This window comes from Felis catus, chromosome A1 (assembly GCF_018350175.1).
Source record: "Felis catus isolate Fca126 chromosome A1, F.catus_Fca126_mat1.0, whole genome shotgun sequence".
Classification (NCBI taxonomy): Eukaryota; Metazoa; Chordata; class Mammalia; order Carnivora; family Felidae; genus Felis; species Felis catus.
The window spans coordinates 53,840,136-53,867,785 of NC_058368.1; the positions used below are offsets into that span (position 1 = coordinate 53,840,136).

Consider the following 27,650-nt stretch of genomic DNA (forward strand, 5'->3'; position numbering starts at 1 on the left):
TAATTGTGGTGATAGCCTCTGCAGTGTAGGGCATAGGAAGAGGAGATGGTCTTGAGGGAAAGATGGAGATAATGGACTTGAGATGCCTAAGGTGAACATTTACAACATAGATAGACCCAAGTGTTTACTTGTTCAATGCCTTGATTGTTGATTAGACCAAATGGGATACATTTTTTAAACAAAATGGAACCCCTTCTTGAGTCTGAAAAACACATTAGAGATTTATAAATTATAGCCAAAGATAAATTCAGATTTTTATGATAGCTAGAGAAATCTACATTTTTGCATTAATTTTCTGAGGAAACCATATTTTAAAACTTCCAGTGGTGTGGTTTTAGGATGCTAACTATTTCCTTCCCATGTCTTTCTTGCCAAACTTCACTACTTTGACTCTGAAATGAAGTAAAAAAATCTACTCAAGTCATTTAAGCACCAGAGGCAGTGGGATTACTTCTACCCTCAGATGTGGTTACTTGTCCTTCTTCATACTCATCCCTTCTTCAGAGCCGTTCTGTTCCCAAGGACCATCTGCTATTGATCTATTATCCAATGGTCCCTAGAACTACACTGGAGATATTTGTCCCCAGGGTTCCTTTTGCCTACCCTCAGTGCCACTCAGGGGCCTTATTGGGTGGTTTCTACACCGCTGGTAAAGCACAGGAGTGGCACAGATACCAGGGACATTGAGGTCACTGCCATTGCTGTTGGTACCCTTGTCACTCCACTCTGGGCACAGCATTTCTCTTTACAAATTCTCTTCTTTGCCATGACGAGAATACTGCTCTTTCTAAGCCTTTTCTTATGCCAAAGCCACGGTGTTCTTACCATTTATGAACCATTACCCAGAACCATTTGGGGCAGATTCCCTAAGGGCCTGGGACAGAGTGTATTTGTAGAGTGCTACACCATCAGGCCCAGGAACAAACTCAGGAAACTTAACTCTTCTTATCTCAAGGATGAGATCCTTGCCAGCCAGGGCATCTGTTGGTGAACAGACCTTACTTCAACCTTCTGTTCGAGGGTATTCACCTTAGTGGCCCTCATGTTCTCAGAGATCACAGCAGTTATCAGCTCCATGAATTTTCATTATGTTTTCCAGAAACTTCTTGTGTCTTAATGCAAATGGCACATGTGAGGGACTGACCTGATATCTCAGTCTAATCACGGTGGACTCCCAGACTATGTTCCGTGCCTGTTCTTTCCTACATAAATCGTTAAGGAATTAAGTTTTATTTTCATATCGGTACTGAATAGAATTTTATTCTTGGTCTGTCTGCATTTACTGACTTAAACTCAACAGAATTAGCTATTCCAAACCTATCCCTAAGACTTTGTGCCTCCTGTTCTCTGTAGGTCTTGTTATGCACCTTTAGGATACTACGTGCTGCCTAACTAGGATCTTAGCCAGCACCTTTGAAAGGGAGTTTTGATTGGCCTGAGTCCTTTCAGCATGACCTAAAATTATTTTGGGTCAGACTTTTAAATCCCAAGTCCATCCTGTGATTTCTGTGGTCAGGGCATTTGGCAATCATGCTTTCCAAAAATATTGAGACATCGGGAAGAAGGCTCCAAAACCAGTGTAGATGTCAGCACCTTCATTTATAAGAACTCACACTGCCGTCATGGAAAACATGCTAATGCCAGAAGGAGGGAGGAGAGATTAAAAGAGTTCTAGAAGCAACAAGTCGGAGCTCGATTTCCTGGTGGTGGTGCATGCATGCACACATAGAAAGATGTCAGAAACAGTTTTAAAGCTTTTTTTTAATCTAGCAAAGGAACATTTTATCCATTTGTCAGCCCTGTGAACTCTGGTGCCTCAACTGCATTAGCTTTTTGTTCAGTTTTAGGTGACTGAAATGCTGAAAACAGGTTCCTTGTGAAGTCTCGCCAAAAATCGTCAGGGGAAACGGTATCTGTTCATGTATTGGACCAGAGTTCGCATTCTGACGGAGTATTTTCATGTCAAAACTAGTATCTCTGTGGTCATGAAGCCCTCTTCTTGTCAGCTATTAAATTGCTACCAAGGGCTACAGGTGGGGCTTTTTCTTTTCTTCTTTTTTCATTTTAAGTTTCTTCCATCTAAAAAAAGGAAGACAAAAGAAGACATTGATTTATACAGAAATCCTAATGTGCTACTAAGAAAATGATGTTTTGTGTGGTCACATGATCGAAGTGTCTCCCATGAAGGATTAATCTGGTTCTGGGAATAGTTCTGAGAGTTTTTATATCCATTTTTGTGAAGCTTCAAGAGGCTTCAGTGTAACACGACACCCCAAGAGGTCTGTAAAGTTGTTAAAATATTAAGAAAGACATAATTGTTAAAAGACTAGTTCTTAAATAAAATCCCTTGTGGAATATGAAAAATCCCCTAAAGCTATAAGGCGACAGTGTTGCATTGAGGACTGATGTAACTCAGTTCATTTAGAAAATACCATAAACAGCTTTATTATGGGAATTTGGTAAAGAAATCTTTCATTAATAGGAAATATTTGGCTCTACACTGCAAATAAATTGATGTTTACATAATTTGCTAAGATCTTTCAGAGATTCAATATCCTCTGCTCAGCCTTAACATGAGTACTATATTAAATATATGATTTTGAAAAAAAAACTTATAAAATTCAGTTGTGGGTAATGTGATTTCTCATCTTAAGTTGTACCCTTCTGTTGTTCACTGAATTCATTTGGTATAATTAGGGGAAATGGTTCAAATCCCCTACTACAGGCTGATGTGATATAGACAGTCCTTGCTAGTGGACCTTGTTATAAAGAGATATGCACAGATTCTGAATGTCCAAATTCATCAACGGGAATCTGTGCTGGATTCCCAGTGGTATATGCAGAAGGAACACTTCAGTCAAACACACAGTTGACTTTTATGGGCTTTAACTACAAATCCCAGCGAAATCCTGAACCTGCTGGTCTGGTCTGGACCACATGTGAACCTTTGCACTTCTGTTTTGCCCCTTGGTTTATACCTAGAATTTGAACTAGTCCAAGTAGTCTGTTTTATCTCGTTTCCCTGAGGACCACCCTGGTATTCATCTTAAAACTCCCTGGAAGTGTGTCCTTGGCTCAGCTTAGAATCTTTTTTTCCTGGGAAGTGTGTTCCCTTGGAATAGAACATGGGTGGTCGTGAGCCAGGTATGATCAAGAAACACTGAGCAATCTCTAAAGGTTAGAGTGTATAGCCAAAAGCCTCTAAATCTAAGGCAAGACAATATAATTTTGAGTATCAGTGAGCACTGAGGTTAGCCTTTGGTGCACCAGGGTTGCATAGGGAATTAAATGTACATGGACTTGGCTAAGACTTCCTCCCCCACTGTGGCTCCTTGGACTCTGAATCTATAGGGGAGTCAAGATTTTATCCTGTAAGCCAAGAGAGAGTGGCATGATGAAATATGTATTTTGAAAAAAAACATTAAATGTTTATTTATTTTAGAGAGAGAGAGAGAGACAGAGTGTGAGTAGGGGAGGGACAGAGAGCGAGGGAGACCCAGAATCTGAAGCAGGCTCCAGGCTCTGAGCCACCAGCAGAGAGCCTGACACGGGGCTTGAACTCACAGACTATGAGACCGTGACCTGAGCCGAAGTCAGACGCTTAACCGATTGAGCCACCCAGGTGCCCCGAAATATGCATTTTGAAATGAGAAATTAGAAGTTTTTTGAGTGATGTATCAGAAGGAAAGAAGGCTGGAGCCAGAGCAGTCAAATCATTAACATGTTCCAGATGAAAGACCAAGAAGATGGGCACAAGGGAAGAGTCGGTTAAAGAAACAGTAATCGAAAATGACTCTTAAGATGCAGTAGAAGGTCCCCAAACATGTAGAGATAAGCTTTTATTTTCTGAACTCAAATTGCATGGAAGAAAAGTGTGTAACCTGTCAGAACGGCTAAAATTAACAACTCAGGAAACAACAGATGTTGGTAAGGATGCAGAGAAAGGGAACCCTCTTGCACTGTTGTTGGGAATGCAAACTGGTGCAGCCACTCTGGAAAGCCGTATAGAGCTTCCTCAGAAAGCTAAAAGTATAACTACCCTATGACCCAGCAACAGTACTACTAGGTATCTATCCAAAGTATACAAAAATACTGATTCGAAGGGCATGTGCACCCCAATATTTGTAACAACATTATCAACAATAGCCAAATTATGGAAAAAGCCCAAATGTCCATCAACTGATGAATGGATAAAGACGCTCTGGTGTGTGTGTGTGTGTGTGTGTGTGTGTGTGTACACACACATACATACATATACACATATACATATACACACATCCATATACATATACACATGCATACGTACAATGGAATATTACTCAGCCATTAAAAAGAATGAAATATTGCCATTTGTAATGACATAACTGGAACTAGAATGTATTATGCTAAGCAAAATAAGTCAGTCAGAGAAAGACAAATACCATATGATTTCACTCATTTGTGAAATTTAAGAAACAAAACAGATGAACATGGAGGAAGGGAAGGAAAAATAAGATAAAAACAGAGAGGGAGGCCAACCATAAGAGACTCCCAACTGTAGAGAACAAATTGAGGGTTGCTGGAAGGGAGGTGGGTGGGGCATGGGCTATCTAGGTGATGTGTATTAAGGAGGGCACTTGTTGTGATGAGCACTGGGTGTTATATGTAAGCACAAATTCTACTCCTGAAACCAAATACTATACTATACGTTAGCTAATTTGAACTTAAATAAAATCTTGAGGAAAACAAAAACCAACAACAACAACAAAAGGTATGTAAGATAGGAATATCCAATGTGAAAACAATTTCAAAGATGGCAATAAGAGATAGAATCATCCAAACTGTAAGGAGTTTGCTAAATGCCTCTCTCTGCTCTCTTTGAAACCCCAACTAAGGCAGATACTAATTTTACATTACATAGCACTAACTCTTCACCTTGTACACATTTGCTAAAGTTCCTCTTGTAACAAGCTATCCTTAAATTATGCATTAGGGTGCTCTGCTTCTGTCAGCTGCTGTCAGCACTCTTCTTTAGTGGTTTCTACCATCTGAGATGGTGGTTCCCTAACTCATAAAAGCATGTGATTGTTATCATCAGTCCCCTGGCTTCATTCTTATTTCACAGGATGGACTACAGAAGATAAAGTATAAATATCCCTTTCTTACTGTTCATTACCAGTCACATTTTCTCATATTCAATTTCATTCTTCCCTTCCAAGAAACCTAAATAGGAGTAGATATTGATTTTGGAAATGTGTTTCTTAATGGTAAGAAATAGCAAACTATACCCTGAGTTGTAACTTTAAATGTATATTTTATGTCCTTTGGATGAAACAAAGATGTGTACTTGGTCCTATTTTTAGTGCTCCTGCCATATATCAGGAGACACATATTCTGTATTTAGCAGGAAAAAATATTTTTACCATTTTTCAGTGCCTAGAATGAATAAAAGATCTAAGATTTCTTGCCTTGTGAGCCCTTTTACAGTTTAGCAGAATCAAGAGGTGAAAATTCACCTGCAGTTTTGATACACAACCTGACAGGACATGGGCTATAACTCACAAAAAAAAAAAAAAAAAAAAAAAAAAAAAAGAAAAGAAAAAAAAAAGTCCTGTTTGAAAGATTTATCTCTTGGAAGGAATCCATGCAGATAAAGTGGCTGGATAAAGCAGAATGGAATAGCACACAATTGAAACTGGTTCTTACACTTTTCATGTAATGGCATTCTTTTGTTCTTTGTATTAAATATTCTAAATAGTCTCTCTATATTAATTGATAGATTAAAGCAAGCTAGATATTATGTGTGCATGTATCATTTCTGATTGGCCCAATTTGAAAGCTTACTGGGGCATGAAAAAAACCACCACACACACAATGCTTTCTTTCTGGGCAGTGTAAGGAACACAGGCTGGAGACAGAAATGGGGATGTATTCTGATGATCACAGCCTTGAATGGGCAAACTATCTGTTTCAGAATAAAAGCACGGAAGACTCAGCATGAGGATACTATCCCCTGTTTAACCTAAGACAAGCACATCAAATCCAAAACTTCACACTTTGTCACAGACAACACTGCTGATGGTGTGGTTTTCCTTGTAGGAAAATGTGGACGAAAACCTAGATTTCTGTGGCCAGTCTTTGCTGGCTGACAGGGTCAGCTGCATGGGGCAGTCACTCGGGGCCCAGTGCCCAGCAGGGCCCTGTACTTGGTTTAAAGCTTTGCTGTTGCTGAGTGTTAAAAATTTTAAGAATTTTTGAACTAGGAATGCTGCATTTTCATTTTGCAATGGGCATCACAAGTTATGTAGCCAGTCCTGCTGGCCGGACCCAACATTTTGGAGCTCAGTCTTGTTACTTTATAATGGTAGGACATGAAGCCTTTGGAGAGTTTTTGGTATTTTGTTTGTTTTTTGGTTGTTTTCTTTTTAAAAATTAAGCAGTATTACTTTTGAAGCTAATTTATTTATATTTATGGACTTGAATCTCATACCTCTGGATGGCAGGGTATTATTCTTAATCTATTCTTATTCTTGAATTAGGTCTCCCCACTCCCAACAGGTTTAATAACATAATCTATTAGCTATAGGTCATGATAGGAGATTGAGCTCTAAGTCAAACTTCTATTATAACTACTGAATACATCCTTCCAGCCTTAGTTCTCTGAGGTGGAACCTCTGTGCATGTCTCATACACTCACTTGCTTTCTCCCTGATGGTCTTTCATTTCCACTTTTATGATGCTGTCAAAACTGTGCTTCAGAAAAGCCTAACTAAAAAGAAGGAAGCCAGGTGTTCACAGACATTTTGATTAACTTTACCCTTTTAAACCACCTTTGAATTTTAAAATGCATTCTGTGGAACACACTTAATTCTTTGCCTACTACTACATCATGTGATTCAGTATTAACTGACTTATAGCCAAGTAATTATGTCTTGCATCTCTATTGAGGGAATACATGTTATTGAAATGGTTAAGGTTTTAATTTTTTTTAGACAAGATTTTTGCTAATTAGATATCGTTAATTTACCCATATGTTGGTTTCTTAAATTTTTTTAATGTTATGATTTTTAAAAGTTGGATATTCTACCTTCTTCTAAAACATGGGAGGGGCTGTTTCAGTTAGTAATTTAATGAAGTCCAACTTATCTATCATTTTCTTTTGGGTAGCATTTTTGTGTCCTGTTTAAAAGGTCTTTGCCTATTCTAAGCTCATGTATATTTTCTCTTCCATTATTTTCCAGAAAATGTATTGTTTGACTTTTCCTATTGAAATCTATTCCATCTGGAATTCATTTTTATTTATGATATAAGATAGTGAGGTGGGATTCAAGGTTTATTTTTATTTGTTTTCCAGTTCACACAGTATCACTTATTGGGAAGAAGAAAAGCAAAAGAAACTATCATTTGACAACCCTTACTCATCAGTGCAGTATTTGTGTATATGGGTTTGTTTCCGGACTATTTCTGGAATGTTTTTTTCAATACATTTATTGTCTATCCTTTAATGAATAATAAATCTAATTACAATAGCTATAAATTTTAATTTCTTTATTTGATGTTGTAGGTCTTCCAACTTACCTTTTCTTCAAGGTCATCATGGCTATTCTTGGTCTTTAACATTTCCACATTGATTTAAATCAACTTCTCAAACTCCACAAAAATACCTGTTGAGATTTTAACTAGGAGTGCAGGAGATCAAACTCAGAAATGACTTTTCTGATACTATTGTCTAATTCATGGACATAGTATGTATGACATAGATCTAGATCTTTTTAAATTTCTTTCAATAATATTTTATACTTTTCTCTCTTACACACTATTGTTAGATATAATCCTATTTGTTTAATTTTTTGATATATTATAAATAACAGTGTATCATTTTTAATTTTATTTTCTAATTTATTGGTATTTTATGAGTATAATTTATTTTTGTGTATTTTGTATGTACTGCGATAAATTCACTTATTGATTCTAAATGTTTATCTTTTGGATTTTCTATGTACATTCTCATGTCTTGTCTTCAATGCATATATACTTTATTTATTTTTCTTGCCTTATTGCATTGGCAAGACTTCCAAAAAACTCTTAAGTTGCAATGGCAATGGGGTTTTCCTTATTTCTTAAGATAACTTTATCTCAGAAAGAAATTTTTCAGAGTTTCATCAAGCTTAATATTTACTATAAGTTTTCTTTGAAGATACTCTCTATCATATAAAGAAATTTCCTCCTACTTCTGTTTTGCTAAGAGGCATTTATTTTGTTTTGTCTCAGTAATGAATGGTTGTAAATGTTTTTATTTATTCATTTGAATTTATTAAAAGGGCTACATGATTACTCTCTTATTTCTGTCAGTGTAGTGGATGACAATGATTGATTGTTGAGTGATAAATCAACTTCCCGCTCTTAGTTCAATTCCAATTATATTATGTTTTCCCATACTGTTAGGTTTAATTTGATATTCTTTAGTATGTTTGTGTCTCTATTCACAAGAAAGATGGGTAATTTTCCTTTTTTTATGTCTTTGCCAGGTTTTGCTGTCAGGATTACAATGGTCTTATAACATGAGATGGGAAATATACTCCCTCTATCTAGACTATTAAAAAGCCTGTGCAGGATTGAAATAATGTTTTCCTTAAGTATTTAGAATAATTCTCTTTTGAAGCATCTGGGCCCAAAATTTTCTTTGTGTGAAGGTTTTTAATTTTGAAATCAATCTCTTTCATAGATAATGGCATCATTCAGATTTTTTATTTATTTGTATCAATTTTGGTAAGTAATGCTTTTTTCAAGGAATTTAATGTATGAAGTTAATTAATATAAAGTTGTTCATGATCTCCTTTTACTATATTTTAACATGTGTGATTTTTAGCTTTTTTCTCCCTCTTCTAGTGGATGTATTTAAGGCTTTAAAATTTCCTCTTTAAGCACTACTCTTCCTACATTGCACACATGTCACTCATTTCCAAAGATTTTCCAATTTCCTCAATTAAAACTTTGATTTTTATCTCTACAGTGCAGTGAGAGCACTATAAACCCTATGCCACTGTTTTCTGTTTTGCTTCCATGCTCTGTGCCAAAACCCAGCCTACTCCCCGAGGGCTTGTGGGGCTCACCTCAAAGTATTTCCCTTCTCTCTGCAATCAAGACTCAATCTTCAAGGATTCAGGATCTAGAAACTTCAAGTCCTGGCTTCACTGGTTTCCATTTGTAACGTTTAGTATTTTTGTTTTTGTTTTTGTTTTTTTCTCTTTTTTTCTTTTAGATAGAGATTTTGTAGTTATCCTTTATGGCAGATGAGACACAAGATACTTCCTCTTAGACACATCAGTTTACTCCCCCCACCTCACCCCAGGTAAAATTTTACTGGTAAAATGCATTTCACTTCTGCTGCTGTCATACCACGTATTTGTTCAGTTTATTATTACCTAGAGAATGACAATCTAGAGATATTGAGAATCTTTTTGAAAATATTTAGTTTAAAAATTAGTCATAATATTTCCCTTTTTTTTGTGTGTCTTGATACAATAGGTTGTATGTATGTGTGTGTGTGCTATTTCAATATCTGATTTTATCTCTAACGCAATTGTAATTCTTTTTTTAAAGGATTGCCATGGCAAAACTGGCTTTTTTTTTTAAAGATGGGAGAGGAAGCATCGAACACTAGTTATTTTTGAGTTTCATCAAACCTGTGTGTTCCTTCTTGTGTGTAACAGTATGGGAATTGCTGTGATAGAGATGAGGATTGAAAACCCCTACTAGTGAAGCTAAAACTCCCCTGGGATGTTCTCTGATTCATAAATATAGATCAGCACATACAAATAGTTCTCATCTGTTATGTTGCAAATCTTTTCTCACTGCTGAAAACATTGAGCATTGTTGGTGGCTCAGTAGCATCATCTTTCTCTAGAAAGAACAATCCCTAACAATTTTCGGTACTTTAATGTCACAATGGGGAATGGCTCAGTCATAAAACAGGTAATTTACTCATCATGGACAAATGAGTGAATCATGATGTGGTCACTTGGATCTATATCCCATTTGTGATTATTTCTTTAATTCATTAACGAGAAAACAAGACTTTTCATGCCAGTGTTTTTTGCCGTCCATGAGAAGCAGCATGCTTGCATTTTCACTTTCTATTCAGGCCACTGTGAATTCTGTCTCTTAAATTATTTATATCAGATGAGTCTTTCCTCATTAAGCTTTGCCGCCTGGCCCTGTCCTGGAAGCTCTGGACCCAGGGCACTGTTTCTCCGAGTACCGTCTCCTAAACCATGCCTTTATCCAGGTGAGCTCAGGTTATGCTGAGCATCAAGGGCAGCCTTCAAAAAAGAAAAGATACACAAAATAGTATCTTGCAGTTTGAAGAGTAGAAGGAGGGATAGAGAGTTAGACAGTCCCACCCACTTGTCCTGGTACTGGGAGAGGAATTATGTTCCAGCTCTATATATTGAGACTACAGAGTAATAAGACTGGTTCAACAGGTCACTCAGGAAAATCATATTCTTCTGGCCATACCAAACAGCTTTAGATCTTTCTTAGGTAGTGCTCTCAGAACCACTTTCTTTTTCTTCACTCTGGAAGAGTCACTCCCTGGACCTGCAATGTCCCCTCCCATCATCTTTCATCCAGTTGGAGCTGTGAGTGGAAGACCACTGTGGGAGCAGCGTGCATCCAGGGTGATCAAGTGTAGCTGGGCAGGGAAGGCTTCTGAGCTGGAGATAGAAAAGCCTCCACTGCATAACTCTGATGATTGTGCCATTTTGTTCTCTAAGACAATTGCTATTCTGTCTTTGAAACAGATCCAATAGAGAATATATTAATTGTCCCAAAAGCCCTTGCACTCTTGCCATTATTTAAGTCAAAAGCAGCCTGGTGATAGTGACACAGGGCAACTGAGAAAGATGTACTGTCAGGGTGGAAAGAGGGGAGAAAACATTATCAGAAAAACCTGGATAGTGTCTTAGTCCACTCAGGTTGCTATAACAAATTCCATAGAGCCTGTGGCTTACACAGCAGAAATTTATTCCTCACAGTTCTGGAGGCTGGCAAGTCCAAAATCAAGGCACCTGCAGATTTGGTGTCTGGTGAGAGCCCACTTCCTTGCTCATATAGATGGCCGTCTTCTCTCTTTGTGCTCACATGGCAGAAGGGGTGAGGGAGCTCTCGGGGTTCTCTTCTGTTAGGGAGCTAATTCCATTCATTAGGGCTTCATTCTTACCTCCCCAAAGCCCCACCTCCTGATATCATCACATTGGGGAGTAGGATTTCAGCATGTGAATTATACACGGACTACAGCAGGTAGGCTGTGAGTTGCTTTGTTGACTTTTTTTGGAAGGTCATAGTCAATTATGACAGTGTGAAGACTGTATCAGAGAAGTACCTGATGCAGACATAGTGAGAGGAAGAAAGGAAAGGAGGAGCTGCTACATTCTGTTACTTCTCTATTGGTTTTCAACATTTCTAAGTTGGAATACTTGCTTATGAAGCAATACCAAAATAGTCTGGATTTATATGGAGGAACACCAACATATTTAGAAAATGCATGATGTCTCTCATATAGTTGGTGTCTGTCCAGCATCCGTTTAACTTCTATGGTTCCCAGAACAAATTAGCCAGTGAAGACTGTAGCTCCAATCCCTTTTTTCTTTGCCCAGACAAATGGTGACAGATTTCTTCATTTATAAAATATAGTGGTTAATTTGGATGATTCCCCAATTCTAGCCAGCTTTGATAATTGAAACTCTGCTTTTGTGAAACCTGAGGTTTTGGGACTTCTCACCTAGTTTCGACATTGAGTAGCATTACAGAGTACTCAGTGGTATTCCGGGTGACTTAAGGACCCTCTGTTCATTCCAGCTACGATAAAAACTGCCAGGCGCTTAACATCAAACTGCATTTTCTCCAAGTGGATTGCCAACGCGTTGATGCCAGAGATCACAATTGCCTTTTGGAATATCACGTGATAACTGATATCACAGCAGTGCCAGCCAATTCAAGAGAAAGATGGCACTAGTCACTTGTTTCAAGAGGGAAATTCAGGTACAGGCGGGGTGGACTTCAGTGTTTTGAAGTGAAGCTTGCTGATGAAAGGCAACTCACAAAGTCTGGTGCCAACTGTTTCTTTTGGCAGGTCACCAGTGTCACTCAGATCTCAGCTTAGCAACTATAGATGCTAATTACCTTGAAGTTTATCAATCTACCTAAAAGCAAAAACAATCATCTGATGAGTCAAATTATCACTCATATCAAGCATCATTATGGTTTCTTTGCCTATCAGAATAAATATGTAGTTCAATGGAGTAGAAAGGGACTTACATCAGGAGTCAAAATCCCAGGTCCTAGGACTTCATAATTTATTTGTTGAACATTCTTAGGGGAAATCATTGATCTTCTCTGAGCTTTTTCTACATCTAAACTTAGGAATAATCCATATGCAACATCATTTTATAAGAATGTTAAAAGACCCCAAGAGAATTCACCTCTAGTTTTATAAGTGAAAAAACTGACCCTCAAAGAATTGTATTCCCTTAGTGAAACTGGAAATTCCATGTGCTTTCTGTTAGTTTTTAGTAGCTCTGTTTTGAAACCAAATGAGATAATGTATGTGGATGCTACAATATAGAAACTGTAATATACTATCCTGCATAGTGTATTGATAAAGAAGGGCAATAATGACATCTCTCATTTCCAAATGAGAACATTAGGGCACAGGTAAGTTGAAAGATTGTTTGAAATCAGCTCTCAAGGGTTAGAAGTCAAGTTTTTTTCATCTACCAACTTCAGGGGTATCTCTGTGAGAATAGACTATAAGGGAGTATTATTTTCAATAGGGACTAAATGTACTTGTCACTAAGTGGCAGTATAGAATAATGGAAAAGGCATAAGTTCTGGAGGCCAGGAAACCTGGCTTCCAAATCAGAACCCATCCCTTACTAGCTATATCACTTTGGATAAATATTTAACCTCCCTGAGTATGAGGTTCCTCAGGTAAAAAATGGAGATCTAATTAGTAATAATACTATCAAATACTTATGGAACATTTATCATGTCATAATTACTCCTGAATAGTTTTGTATTATTGTTTCAATGGTCTTAAATTTATTAGCTCTGTGTATTCGTAGAACAGATTTACTTGAAAACTTTGAGAAGATTAAATATGCCAAGCCCCTGTTTAGTTTCCTTCCTTTCTCTCAAACACTACAGAGAGGTTTGATATTCACGCTGGTGACAAAACATATACTGTGACAAATGAATCCCTTCCTCTTCCCACTGTGACCCAACTAGGAAGTATGGGGATGGGAAAGGAAAAACAATGGGATTGATTGTTTCATATCTATCACAATTAGGAGACGAATTATTGATTATTAGTGTTTTTCCAAGCATTAATAACAATAATGCTCTGGCCTTACATTATGGTCATTTCTATCCAACCTGAAAGAAATAACAGTTTTCATTGGGTTTTCAATTGATGTTGTCGGTGTTTGCCCATAACTGAGCAAAAATATTTTCCCTCCAGGAACTGTTTTCTCATTAAAGCATAGGCAAACTGCATTCATTACATAGCACATATCATTTAATTCTTGTAATTTTATCTGGTTAAAAAAAACATAATGAGAAGGAACTAACTTCACAGGAGATTTTTCTAAAGGAATTATACCCTACAATCAAAATCAAAATTGACTTTCCAATTAGAAAAGGAATTCAGGTCAGGAATGTGAACTAGCAATTTCAAAATTTAACCACATATATTGTTTAGAACAAATATTACAAACAAACTCTTTTTGCTGCTCTATTTACCAGAAGATCTTTTCAGCAGTTTCTGTAAATTCTTACCTTGTTGCCAAAGAGTGATTTGAGGTTCAAAAGCAACTGGAGAATAGAGCTATTATTTCTGTGACTTTTCATTAATTCTGAGCCTTATGGTGACTGAACATCTTTCTTTCCAGAAGCTCAGAGACATTGTTTACTGAGCTGCTATGCTAATTTGTACTTTGGAACAAAGCTTGAGCTAGTACCTCCTTCAGAGATGGTGCAAATGAATTGGGTAGAAGCAATGGTACCCAGATCTTGTAGCTTTGGAGATTGTCAAAACTTCAACAACAGAGTATTTCACAATTACTCTTAAATCTTTAGATATAATCTCTCTTCTGAAATCTAAATATATTAACCACATATGGTATATTCACCTGGGAGTCCCAGAGGCACCTCAAATTCAGCTCATTCCATATGTACGCATAATATTCTGCAAATCTGCTACTTCTTTAGTATGCTACATCTTGATTAATGATTTACTATTCACCTAGATGTCCAAGCCAGAAGTCTGACCGTCATTCTTGATTGTTCCTTTTGTTCAGTGTTTGTATCCAGTGAATCTCTCCTGACCATCAGTTCTGCTTCCAAAACGTCTTTGAATCTGCTCATTCCTCCAACTACTATCCTCATTTTCTCTCTCCTGGATGATTGTCACAGCTTCCTAATGGGTCTGCTCGTCCCCAGGGTAACCACTTTCCATTCCACCCACTGAACTGCTGCCGGAGTGTGCTTTTTGAATAACAAATCCGATCTTGTCGCTCACACAATTAAAACCCTCCAGTGGATCCTAGCCATTTACAGCATGAAAATTCACACCCCTGAGCATAGACTTGCAAAGACTGTTTTTGATCTGGCTCCTCTGTCTTTCATCTGCAACCTAAGGCAATCCTCCCTGAACGTTTCCTGGTTTGGTTTCATGTAATCCTCTCTAGGGTTCCTGTGTCTTTGCACATGCAGTTCCCATGCCTGGAACAGCCTTTATCTTTTCCACCCCCTACACACCTACTCAACAGCTCAGGAGGCAGCTGTTCCGGGCAGCTTCTTCTGTGCCCCTCTGTGCATATTCTGGGTAACAATCTCATGTGCATCCTTATAGTAATTTTTACTTCATTATATTTTAATTCATTGTTTATGTACTAGTTTCTCCCTTCTTTCTGTGTATTCATTTGAGCATTCTTTGTATTCCCAGCATCTATCAGAGCATTTGGCAGTAGAGTAGGAACTCAGTACATGTTTGCTGAATATGAATGAATACCAAGGCAGCTGGTTTCAGTCAAAGCGCGGCAACCCCAGGCATACAACTTAATGTCCTTTGAGACTTTGTCCTCATTTGCAAAACCAAAGATGACAAAACCTATCTTCCTGTTCTGCTGTGAGAATTAAATGAGAAGGACATACTCTGTAAACAGTAAATTAACATATAAATATATATAAGATCATATAATTACTGGGACCTATTACACACCGAACAATAAAAATCAATAAAAACTGATTTATTGATACACATGACACGTGGAAACACATCACGAAACTACCAAGGCTTTCCTTTCATTCCCATCTCCATTGCTTTCCTTCCCTTCACTATTGATCCATATACCCTTGATGTTATAACCACTACATCTGGTGTCCTAAAGTTGCCGTCCACTTTCAGATCTGCATGACTTTGTATGCTGTTCCCCTGCTCAGAATGTCCCTTCCCTCTGCTCTCCTGGTGAATTTATCCTCTGAAGTCTGACGCCAGTTTGACACTCTTTTTTAAGTTCATTTATTTATTTTGTGAGAGTGTGAGAGCAGGGGGAGGGGCAGTGGAAGGAGAGAAAGGGAGAATCCCAAGCCTGCTCTGTGCTGTCAATGAGGAGCCCCATGTGGGGCTTATCTCAGGAACCAGGAGATCATGACCTGAGCCAAAATCAAGAGTTGGTCGCTTAACCAACTGAGCTGCCCAGGCGCCCCCAGAGTTTGATACTCTGGCAAGCCTTCCCTGTCTCCCCCAGACATAACTGATCATGCTCTTCCCTCAGACACTTGGTATATGCTTGTCTTATGGTTGGCTACACTGTAGATAGTTTTGTTTGCATGTTCATCTTTTCCACATTCTATTGTGAGCTCCTTGAGGTGAAATCTCATTTTCCTAGGACTGTTATTACCATTTCCCTGTGATTGTTCCCTGCAAAGTGAGTCTCACTCGGATTCCCAAACCAAAGGGCAGAATACAGGCAAAATATTTAAGCATTCGCCATCCCTCAGGTTGCCTTTCTCTCGGTTGAAGAGTTTGTGCTCTAGGAGGCACCCTGGGTTTATGAGTTTCTCTCAAATTTCCCTTGATGACTATTTGGGATCTGCCTGGGGCTTCCAGGTGTGTTGAGGTTCTTCCAGGTACTGCTCTCCCTGGCATTTTGTAGCTGGATTCGTTTTAGAGCTTTAAGTGGATGCAGTCTTGGTTTCCCTCTTAGTATTAACTCAAGTCTCCATATGAGAGGCTGGCACTCTCTTTCCCCCCGGTTTACTTTTCCCTGATGCCTGAAGCTTTGCTCAGGAAACTCAGCCCTGTGACTTACCATGAGCTATCTCTCATCCAGGACATATGCCCCAGAATATCCTTTCCCTCCCTTCCTCTTGTCCTGCCCTGTTTGCCTTCCTTCTCTTCTTCCTCTCCCTCTCCTTCTTCCTATTCCCCCTATATTGACCATGTCTTCTAAAGGCAGCCAATTGTCACTGAAGATTTTCTCAGTGCTAGGCACCTGTGTTAAGCACTACACATGCATTATATCATTGTTCCTTGCAATAAATCCATCAGGAATTACTATTAAGGCTCCTATTTTAAAAGAAAAGGACACTGAGATATACAGAGATATTGACTTAGCAGACGTAGGATTTCAAACAGCCTGGGTCTACTTGAGTAGAAAGCTCATGCTCTTAACCCCAGTGATTTTTTGCCTCTGAGGCATCTCTGACCCCACCCCCCTTTCTCCTGTCTGCCTCTCCCCGCTTCCTCTGAGCCTCTGCACTGCCACCAGTGGCACACAGTTTGCCCACATTGTGACTTAAATGATCATGTTCAGCTGCACGTCCATGATCAACTTTTATTGCACAACCTGTCAACCTCCCTGCTCTGCCTTTCTTTACGTACAACATCTGGTAACCTTCACCTCTTGACATACAGCAGAGGGAAAGAGCTGCAACTTCTTTATCTTTACATTCCTAACTTCTACCACAAGTGGGTCCCAAACAGATCCACTAAACAAATACACAGATTTTATTGACAGTAGTAGAGAAAAGATGAATAGAAGCAATATCCAACATTCTTTTGACCTGGAATTATGTTAAGTACCGTTGATTTTATATAGAAACATTTGACATGTTAAATGTTCACAAAGGAGATTGCCCAAAGCTGACTACTAGGCAAGCTTGTTGGTTTGGATTGAATTAATGCAACAAATTCAAACCTAAGTATAGAAAACTGGGTTTTTTAAAACAGAAAAGGGAAGTTGAGCCCTATAAAAACATTTACTTGTGCCTTTTTCTCAATCTTAACTTCAATATTTTATTATAATTAGAAGCAACCATATTTGTTATAATTAATTTCTCTTTGCAACATTCCTGGGAGATTAGAAAAAGAGTGGGTAATTATAAATTGAAGTGTAGAAGGGTGGGTTGGTCAGGATCCTATAATGAACCCAAGGAACTGCTTCCCTGCTCATGATTTTGCTCACTGGCAAATCTTAATACAGTTTTTGGTTCTCAAGGAACCACTTATAAAATTAGACAATAAAGCAAAGCTAATTTGAAGTTAGTTATTTAACTTGTATAATCATGAATCACTCACTGTAGCTGTATGCTATAGACTAAGTGCATTTTGTTTTCTATAAGGTCACCTAAATGGGGAGTTTTCTTCTTTGAACTCTGAGCCTATGATGGGAAAAGGCCCATCCGTATATCTCTACTCCATGCTGTATTGCTTTTACCTTTTTGGGAATATGGTGTTTTGTCATGTGTTGTAGAAAGGATAATAGCCACCCCCACCCCCCACCAAGATGTCCACGATCTAATCCCCCAGAACCTATGAATATGTTATGTTGCATGGCAAAAAGGAATTTGGGTTACAGATTGAATTAAGGTTCCCAATCAAGTGACCTTAAAATAAGGAGATTATTCTGGATTATCCAGGGGGGCCTAATATAATCACAGGGGTCCTGAAGTGACCATGATGTGAGAAGGGCTTGACACATCATTGCTGGCTTTAGAAGGGGCCACCATCCAAGGCACATGGGTGGCCTCTAGAAGCTGGAAAAGTCAGAGTGACGGGTAATTTACTAGAGTCTTCAGCAAGGACACAGCACTGTTGACACCTTGATTTTAGCATGGTGAGACTCATGTCAGACTTCTGGCCTATAGAACTGTAGGATCATAAATATGTGCTGTTTTAAGCCACCAAGTTTGTGGTAATTTGTTATGGCAGCTATTGAAACATAGTGTAACATCCCTGTGATGTCCTATCCATCCACAATCTTGAGAAATGGGATTCCCACACCCTCCTGGAACACTTAGGTATCTGACTTTGAATTTTGGTGACACTCTTTCTCCCCAGGCTGAAGGCCATGTCTACTGTTCTCACGTCAGTACCTGTTAGAAGGGAGGGGTGAATCCCACAGAGAAATGCTCAGGCCCTGGTGATATCCTTATTTTATTTTTAAAACACCTTTCTTCTATCTAGTGTGTAGATATTCTGGAGTGGTTTGAAGAATGTTGAATGGGAAATTGGTCCTGAGCCATCTCACTTGGACCTGGAACTACTGGCAAATGTAGGCCACACTGAGGGGCCAGGCCCTGCCCAACAGAACTAACATGGTGTTTTTACCGTTAAGGTCCCCACAGCCTTTTAGTAAAGTCTGGCTCCTGCGCCCCACCTCCACCCCTTTACCATATATGTCTGCATATATCAAACACTAACTGTGAAAAAGCTCCATACCCTTGCACGTGACATTTTGGCACTCCAGGGAAATCAGGCATGTAATCAGACTAGTGTTTCTGTGAATCACCACATACTGTGTGACAGGTAAGGAGTTTTCCAAGCTTTTGCTGTCTTAATTTGGCTCCAGCACAGCCAATATGCACTATGACATAAAATTAAAAATCAGTAGCCTCAGTCCTCAAGGAGCGTGGGTACCTATTGAAGAGATATACATAACGTGATCTTTGTGGCGATAGGTATTTAGCTGTTGTGCACTGGTATTCTTGCATAGCTGGATCTGTTTTGATTGGCCAAGGCCATATTGGCTTGGCCATTTGATCTGCCATATTGGCTATTATGTGTTTTGGATGTGGGAGAGCAGCGAAATTGCCCTTATCTCATCTTCAGGATGGAAATGGAAGCCTGTTGGGAGAGAAGAGTCAGAACCTTGAAGAATTAACAAGCATTACTAAGCAGTGGAAAGAGAATTCCAGAGCATGGGCAAGGTCAAGATTCAAATAATTTTAGCCCATGTATAGAGAGTGTTTGGTCTGAGTGGTGAGGGTGCTAAGTACATGCTGTTGGGAACCACAGGACTCTTGAAAATTTGTCTCTGGAGTTCTTTGGTTATAAATTTTTTAAAAAGCTGATTGGTGTAATAGCTTAAAATTCTTTTGTTGTTGAAATGAGTGTTTCTGGTCACTTTTTTTTTTCTCAAAGGTTGTTCATTTTGGCACACTATAAAGTGGTCCCTCACCTAGCTTTAAGGATTACTGATTTGTAAAATGGCTTTTTAATTTTAATTTTGCTTTTTAAAACATTGAATTAATTGCCAGCTATTTATTTCTCCCCTGTGCTGTTTGTAATGGTTGAAAGCACAACCTAAATATCCATCAGTGGCAAGAAGTGTAATGACTCCTTAGGAATATGGTTGGTCTGCATGCAGTTCCCCTCTGGAAATAGCCATAGTATGGCCTTGAATTTGAGCTTAGCATCTCCAAGTTCCTATTTTTGCATTTATGAGATGGATTCGTAACATCTACTTTACACAATTATTAAGAATTAAAACGGACAATAAAAAAAAATTGCCACAGTGCCTAGAATACACTAAGCTCACACTCATTCAAAGGTAGCTTCTTTCATTATTGTATTTTTTCTTAATTTTTTTCTTATTAAAAAAAAGCAATGAATTATTATTGCAGAAAACAAAACAATAGCGTAAACACAAAGCATACAATAATCCCACCTATTCAAAGATAACTGCTATTAATATCTTGCAGAATATTTTCCATATCCTTTTATATGATTTCTATATATTACATACTACTATTTTTTGGTAAAATTGGATCATACAATGTGTGCTACATTAGAACCTACTATAATTAATTTCAGCAAACTACCATTTGACAGACATTTATGCTATTACAAATTTTTGCTGTATGCAGTGTAACACAAAATGAATTATACATTACAAAGCGCTAATGGTTCCAAGAATTGACACAAATACTTTGTACACACCAAGAATAGCAAAACAATACACAATTAGCCAATACCTTAAAAAGCCCATTTGTTCATCATTTAAACTTTATTTTCCTTTTCTTATTGTTTTTTTTAATGTTTTTATTTATTTTTGAGAGAGAGAGAGAGAGACAGAGTATGAGTCGGGGAGGGGCAGAGAAAGAGGAAGACACAGAATCCTAAGCAGGCCCCAGGCTCTGAGCTGTCAGCACAGAGCCTGACTAGGGGCCTGAACTCATGAACCACAAGATCATGACCTGAGCCGAAGTCAGACGCCAAACCGACTGAGCCACCCAGGCACCCCTACACTTTATTTTCACGTGGATGTGCTTTCTTTCCTTTAAAATGTCTTTCAAAGTAGTTTAATTAAATTGTGTCTGGCTAAGTCATATGCCATCTGGGCAAATGTGAAACTTTGGTGACAGAAAGAGGCGAGGGCCCAAAAGGGTTGTATGCCATGCTAAAGACCTTGACTGTGGATGCTGGAGAAACTTTGAAGAATTTTTTTTTAATATTATTGTTATTTGGAAAGAGAGACAGAGAGCAAGTGGGGGAGAGGCAGAGAGAGAGGGAGACAGAATCCCAGGCAGGCTCCCCCTGTGCTGCCAGCACAGAGCCTGAAGCAGGGCTTGAACTCACAAACTCTGAGATCATGACCTGAGCCAAAATTAAGAATCTGACACTTAACTGAACCTTTGAAGAATTTAAATTTTTTTTAAATCTTTATTTTTGAGAGAGAGAGAGAAAGAGACAGTGTGAGAGCAGAGGAGGAACAGAGAGAGAGGGAGACACAGAATCCGAAGCAGGCTCCAGGCTCCAAGCTGTCAGCACAGAGCCCGACGCAGGGCTCAATCCCATGAACCGTGAGATCATGACCTGAGCCGAAGTTGGACGCTTAACCGACTGAGCCACCCAGTCGCCCCTGAACCTTTGAAGAATTGTAAAGCATAGGCTAAGGAGGTTTTATCCCAGTTTTAGACTTTGCAAAAATGAGACCTGGAAAAAGTTACTCAAATATCGAAGTCCCCTTAAGATGGGGGTAGGGGCTGTGAGTTAAACCAAAAGTTTAAGTAAATTGCCTTGAATCCTTTCTGGGCAAGGTTAAGTAGGACATAAATATCAAGCAGTCCAAATGGATCATGTCTCTTTTCTGCCCTGTGGGAACTTACAGGAATTCTTTTTTTGTTGTTGTAAAGTGTGTTACACTGATAAACTCTGGATACCTGTTGCCCACATTAGAATTCTAAAGATGAAGGGGAAAAATAAAGTAGTTGTTACTCTATTTATGAACTGGATTGACTGCAAAAGGAAATGGTTAATGCCTCATGGCTTCAGGGAAGCATTTTATCTCCAGTGGCGTGTCTAAAATTTACTGTCCAAAGCAGATGCTTTCTCAGGCAGGAATTCTGCAGAATGTTTCAGAGTTGCTTAGTGGGCTTGTAAATTTTGTTTCAATTCCATCCCTGCAATATCCATGTTCTTTTAAATGTCCAGAATCTTTTAAAAAATATGCCTCTCTGGTGACATGTCTGATTGACCGACATTTGGACCACAATGGCACAAGAAAATTGTCAGTAATCAGTGCTGTGAATACACACGCCTACCTGATTCATCCACTGGGCTCAGCTTGGTACCAGTGCTTTTGTTTTACATTCATTAAAATTCCTATCAGGACACAAAATGCTGAACATCACCCAAAACAAAACCAAACAAAACCAACCAACCAAAAAAGAAAGGAAGAAAAAAAAAAAAAAGCTTAGGCTCAGATACAGAAATGTTGGTTAATGAAGAAAGAAAAGCCATTTATATATTGCTTATTTTTCTTTAGCTCATTGTCATTTTTTAAAAATTTGAAGTTTTGTGACAGTTATAAAACCCCAAGCATTGTTTTTTTGCTTATTCAATTATCTCTTTGCCTCATGAAGATAAACTGAAAAAGTAAACAAAAATTAATGGAAGATGTTCAGTCTTTCTCAGTCCCTCTAAATGCTCATATAGAGTAGGATATCCTGTCTTTCATTTCAACCCATATATTTTGGTCATTAAACCTTCTAAAATATAATTTTGCTGTATGCAAGTTTGGGAAACATATAGGGGCTAAAATAGGTGTTTTATTTCTGTAAATAAAACCTCTACCAACCCTATGCTACACAAACATGCAAGTAGTTTGGTACTTATTTGCAAAAAATACAAATGCAAGTCAATTCCAATTTTAGGAAATGCAATTATCTCTTAAGGGAAAAGCATAAGCTATTCCAAGGTAGAATTGTCATTTGATACAAGCTATTGGGTTTTACTTTCTTATTGAATATGTAATTACCCACTGTTTTTACATTTTCTTATAGTAGGGAGTAAAGAGAAATTAAATGAACAGGTCACATTGCTGTGCGTTTTTTTTTTTTAAATAGACAATGTGTTAAGCTAGATAAACAAATTTTTTCAGTAAATATGGCAGAGGCTTCTGTTTGTCTCCACAGGGTTTGTTCTCATTCTTTCCTGTGATAATACAAACCCTGATTTGGGGCTTGACCTACTGACACTAGAGGCAACACCACGTGTTCCTATCTCCCTTGCTGGGTGTGGCCCTGTGACAAGTTCTGGATATGTACATTCAGCTTCCAGAACATATCCTCCGTCTTCCCTTTTGCTGCTGGGAGATGGGTGTGAGGGCTGGCTACTCATCTTGAATGGTGAGGATAAGGAAGCACTGCAGCGATGGCGGCATGGAATGCAGGACGCAACAGGTGCTACAGATCTGACTGTGGAATCGCCATTCCATCCCTGAATCACGTCAATCCAGACTTTAATGCAAAAAGAAATGAAGATTTCATGTGTTTATGCTTTAGGCATTTAAGATCTCTATGAGGGGCAGACAAATATAAATCCTAATGAAACCAGGACTTGATGTCTCAAAGTAGAGTGTTGGCCACGACAAAACCTAAAATGTAGATACTAATGGCTGAGACAGCCAAAAAAGCTCTTGTTATGCTGTGGCAACACATTTGGTGAAACAATTGCTATGACGTCTTGGAAACAGAGTGATTGCTATTGCTGTAGCATTAGGGGAAATTATAGGAAAGATTCAATACAGTATCTTATGTTTGCTACTGCTCACTTCTTCAGCAAAGTCTACAAAAGAAGTAAACTGAGGTGTGAGCTAGTCAGTCTGGTAGCCAACAGCATCCTGCAATACAAGTTGACCAAGCATCAACTAATTTAAGCAATCTTAAATTAGTAAGTAATACTACCCATACATGGTGCCTACGGTGTGCCAGGCACCATTCAAGTGCTTTATATATTCTAAGTGAATCAAGCCTCCAACAATGAAGTCCATAGTGGTTTTAGACCCATTTTACAAATGAGATCCGAAGAAGTTAAGTAACTTGCCAGTTGCACACCTTACAAGTGAGGACCCTAATTGAAGTAGGCCATCTGGATTCAAAGTTTAAGTTCCTAACTGCTGCACTAAACAGTCAGCAGTTTGGGCTTTATGGGACTGAAAAAACTAATTGCTATTGTACCCCAGACTGAAGCAGTTCTAAGCTAAGGCTGCAAATAGGGCAGACTTGGCAGAAGATAAGATGGTGTCTCTGAGTCTTTCCCAAGCACCTGCAGTTAAGCGGTCTCTGCCAGACAATGAGAGCCAGCTCAATGGCAAAGATCAGATGAAGAGTGTTGTCTCCCACCCCAGTTCTTTGTTTCAAAAGGCTTTAAGAGAGCCAGGCTGAAACATGAGAGAAGGGGGATGGGCAGAGCCCAGAGTCGATAAGTAAAAGACCTGTGTGTCTTTGGTCTTAAAACTCTGACTCTACAGGACTTCTGTCTGTGGCTATTAACACATACAACTACATACAACTGACCAGAAGCAAATAAACTGGAAGCCCATTAGATTTTTGAAGAAATTAGATTGCTAAAGACTCAAAATTCTGTTCAATCCCCAAAGCATTTGCTTGCCCTTAAACCAGTACCAGCAAGAGGCAGGCTACAAAAGCTGTGAAGGTCCAAAAAGGACACCCTCTCTAAATGCCCACCACTAATGGGGCCTGAAGGCTAGTGAACAAGGAAGTTCCATTCAGGGGATCTTTCTTATTCAATGACCCAGAAAAGTGTCAACTACCAAGAAGGGAGTCATCTTGAAACCTGTCAGAGAAGACATACCTCCCCAGATGGTTCTGTTTCCTATTCTTCCATGGCATCAAGCTGCCTACAATCTTTACTACAGTATTGTTTTCCCTTACTGATAAATTTGGCTTTCTCCCATCCCCCAGGTGTTTTCTTCATAGAAGAAGGATAATATAAGTGTCTTAATTGTAATAAACTTTCATAAACATGGAGATAATTGTGAAGCCTCTGTTGAACATATCTCTTCCTTTAAGCCATGGCATTTCTCCTGATCATCTATTTAAGTCCCTCCTAAATTTGTCTTTCTTTACGAATGACATTTTACAATGATATCACTTTTATAAAATAATGGTGACTCCTGATTGGGTAGAAGATTTCAGTAAGGGTCAAGGGTAATGCTAGAGAAAGTTCTATGCAGATCTGGAATCACTTTAATCTCTTTCCCTTCTACATGTCAAAAATAGGAATGAGGTTCCAGAATAAACAGTAAAGCAACTTCTAGATAACCCAATAGAGGAAGAAAAAATGGCATATTTCCAGTAATTCCGGATTGTGTAGGAAGACAAAATATAATCAGTGGAGAGGAGATTGACTTGTACATTAGAAATGCTTTTATGTAGCTTTGAGCTCTGACTGAACTTGTTATTTCTGGACTCCATGACATGACTTAATGTCAGGGTAATGTGTTTATTTATTCAATTTGTATAATGTGTCCCAGAGTCTCAAGAAGTAAATGGAGGCATTATCAACGTAAATGAAGAGTTTGCTCCAAGCGGTGATGCTCTGGGGATGGATATCCAATCCAGATGTAGGTTTGTTGGAAGGAAAGTAGAGTGGGTGTCAGTGTCAGTTACCTCCAGGTCAACACGCTACCATGGCAGATGAATAGAATATTAAGGGTTGCCTAATAAATAACTGCTTTCCCTGAGGAAGAGAATTTCCAGGTTCTCTTTGTAACATCGAGTCTCTGATGAGAGATAAGGGCACCAAATGATCTGGAGAAAGCAAATAAATTGATTGGCCACTGGAAGGAGGAGAAGAGCAGCTTGCACCGGAGGGGACAATGTAGTGGATGTCCTTTAGGAACAGAGCCTTCCTCTGGCTTCGGGTCGGTATGCAAACATTAGATTGTTGCCGGGCTGGCAGCAGATGATGGTGAGTCCTCTGCCAAGACATGTCCTTTTCCTTTGATAATGGTGTCCAGAATTCTTGATGAATGGTTGGGTGAATTTTCTAGGTTTCTGGGTGGGGATTCAAATCAATAGAACTGTGATACATAATTGTGTGTCTCTTTCCTTTTTTTTTTTTTTTTTTTTTTAAAGACGAGCCAGATCAAATACCCCAAAACTATCCATTTTGCACCAGATTTTTTTTTTTTTTTTTTAGAAACTAAATTCTCCTTAAGATTATAGCAACTGAACATTTGAGATGGGTTTGGACCACCAGCTAGTTTATTCTAAGTTAGTCCTGGTTTTAAACCTACCAAACTGTCCTCAGTTGTGTCACTGGGCCTGATACATAAACAAAGAGCAAAATTCTAAAGTACTCTTGGTGATAGAAGGGGTGGGAATTACAGAATCAAACACTGATATCATGTTGAAAGTTTAGTAATAACCTGTTCTAATTCAATGTAATCAAACAAAAAGGAGTATTGCTTTTAATTGAATTTGTTGAGATAGACTTATGTAAATATATTTACAATCTATCTGAGTAATTCAGGATAGAACTTCTACGTACAGCACATACTAGCCCCAGGCCACAGTGTGTGATGTGCAAGTTTTACACTTACCAAAAAAAAAAAATTCAAATTTATTCCATTGTTCAGTCTCCCCTACCTGGCTGGTCAGTGTGAGCTGCCCCGTTTTTCCAGGGGTGTATCTATGCTCCCGGGGCATGAAAAAAGTACGAAGTACAGGTGTCTCTGCTAAGATATCCATCATCTCTTCTGGTCTTCAGTCATCAGCCCGCACAGGATAGGAATCATCATTTCTTTATAGTCCCATCTGCCTACACAGAATACATAGCCATCCCCTGTCTTCCTGAGGCCCCAACCTGGGAGGCACAGAATGAAGGTGGAGGGACTACATTTCTCTTTGGGATCCCAAGGCTGCCTCTGTTCACCTTGCTTCTACCATCCATTCTTTCTCCTTTCCCACCCAAATGAATCATTTTCCAGACTGTGGCCGAGGAGAGGTCAGGTGTCTTACAGTTTTTCCTCCCACTTATTTTGTCCTCGCACAGAGTTGTCACTATCACTCAAGTGCTAGGTTTCTTACCTTCGGCGCTATTGTTACTTCATTGTTGGGGGGGCTGTCCTGCTCACTGTAGGATGTTTAGCAGCATCCCCGGCCTCCACTCGCCAGATGTCAGTACCACTTCCAGTTGTGAAAATTGAAAATTGTCTCCAGACCTTGCCAAATGGCCCTGGTGCCTTTGCCCTTGGTGGAGAACTACTTTGTGAAGTGTATGCACTTTTAGAAACCAAAGCTGTTGAGATTTCCCCAGAGACAATAAACAGTGTACGGGAGAGCTGGCAGAAGGCGTGGCCAAAGGAGATATGAGAAAGTGGGAGTTTATCACTTAAGTTATTTATAAACCCTCTATTTGACATTCAGGACAAGGAGACAGAAATGTTAGGATAGCTACACACACACTTTGACACTACACATAGAAACTGAAATGTTAGAGGGGTTTTGACTTCGTATTTTTATGAATTGTTTTCTCCTTACCAACACTGCTGTCACTTTTCTAAGACAGTATCTACGTTAATACAAGTAAATTGATGCAAATAAAATAGATTTCAGAAGCTGAACATTAAAGTTTTGTGTGCATGATGTGTTGTTTAAAATTGTATTTTTCTAAAATACATGAATTTCTTCTAATCTAAACCAAACAGGACATTATATAGAACATCATCATGGCATCTTATTAAACAGGAAAAAAAAAAAACCTCACGAAATATAGGCATGTATGGGTAGCATTAACTATACCACACTTCTTGAGGAAGAATAACAAAAGTACCAACTTGTGAAAAATTCAATTTATGAGACATTTTGAGTTCCTGAACTTAAGGGAAAGGAAGTCACATATTTCCCTGTGACTGATCTATGATGGGCCAAATAGAAATGTCAAAGGCTGTTGACAGAACAAGAATAATGGGCATACGTTTATGGCCTTTGTCAATAGCCCCAGAGATCAATGGCTTCATTGACCAAAAACCCAGTACTTCGTCCAAAGGATGAATTTTGAAAAAAGGTTTCCAGAT

The 27,650-nt window shown here is 38.7% G+C and overlaps 3 long non-coding RNA genes across 3 annotated transcripts in view; 1 reads left to right on the forward strand and 2 right to left on the reverse strand.

The window, feature by feature from the left end:
* Positions 1–27,650, forward strand: part of LOC109498754 — a 376,552-nt gene that overhangs the window by 301,921 nt on the left and 46,981 nt on the right. The window lies entirely within an intron of this gene.
* On the reverse strand, positions 1,744–26,861 carry LOC109498764. Its single transcript, XR_002155661.2, has 2 exons — positions 26,662–26,861; positions 1,744–2,079 (listed from the first exon to the last, which is right to left on the reverse strand). It is a non-coding gene; the product is annotated as an uncharacterized LOC109498764 (long non-coding RNA).
* Positions 9,994–13,921, reverse strand: LOC109498761. The gene is made up of 2 exons (XR_002155652.3): positions 13,816–13,921; positions 9,994–12,182 (listed from the first exon to the last, which is right to left on the reverse strand). It is a non-coding gene; the product is annotated as an uncharacterized LOC109498761 (long non-coding RNA).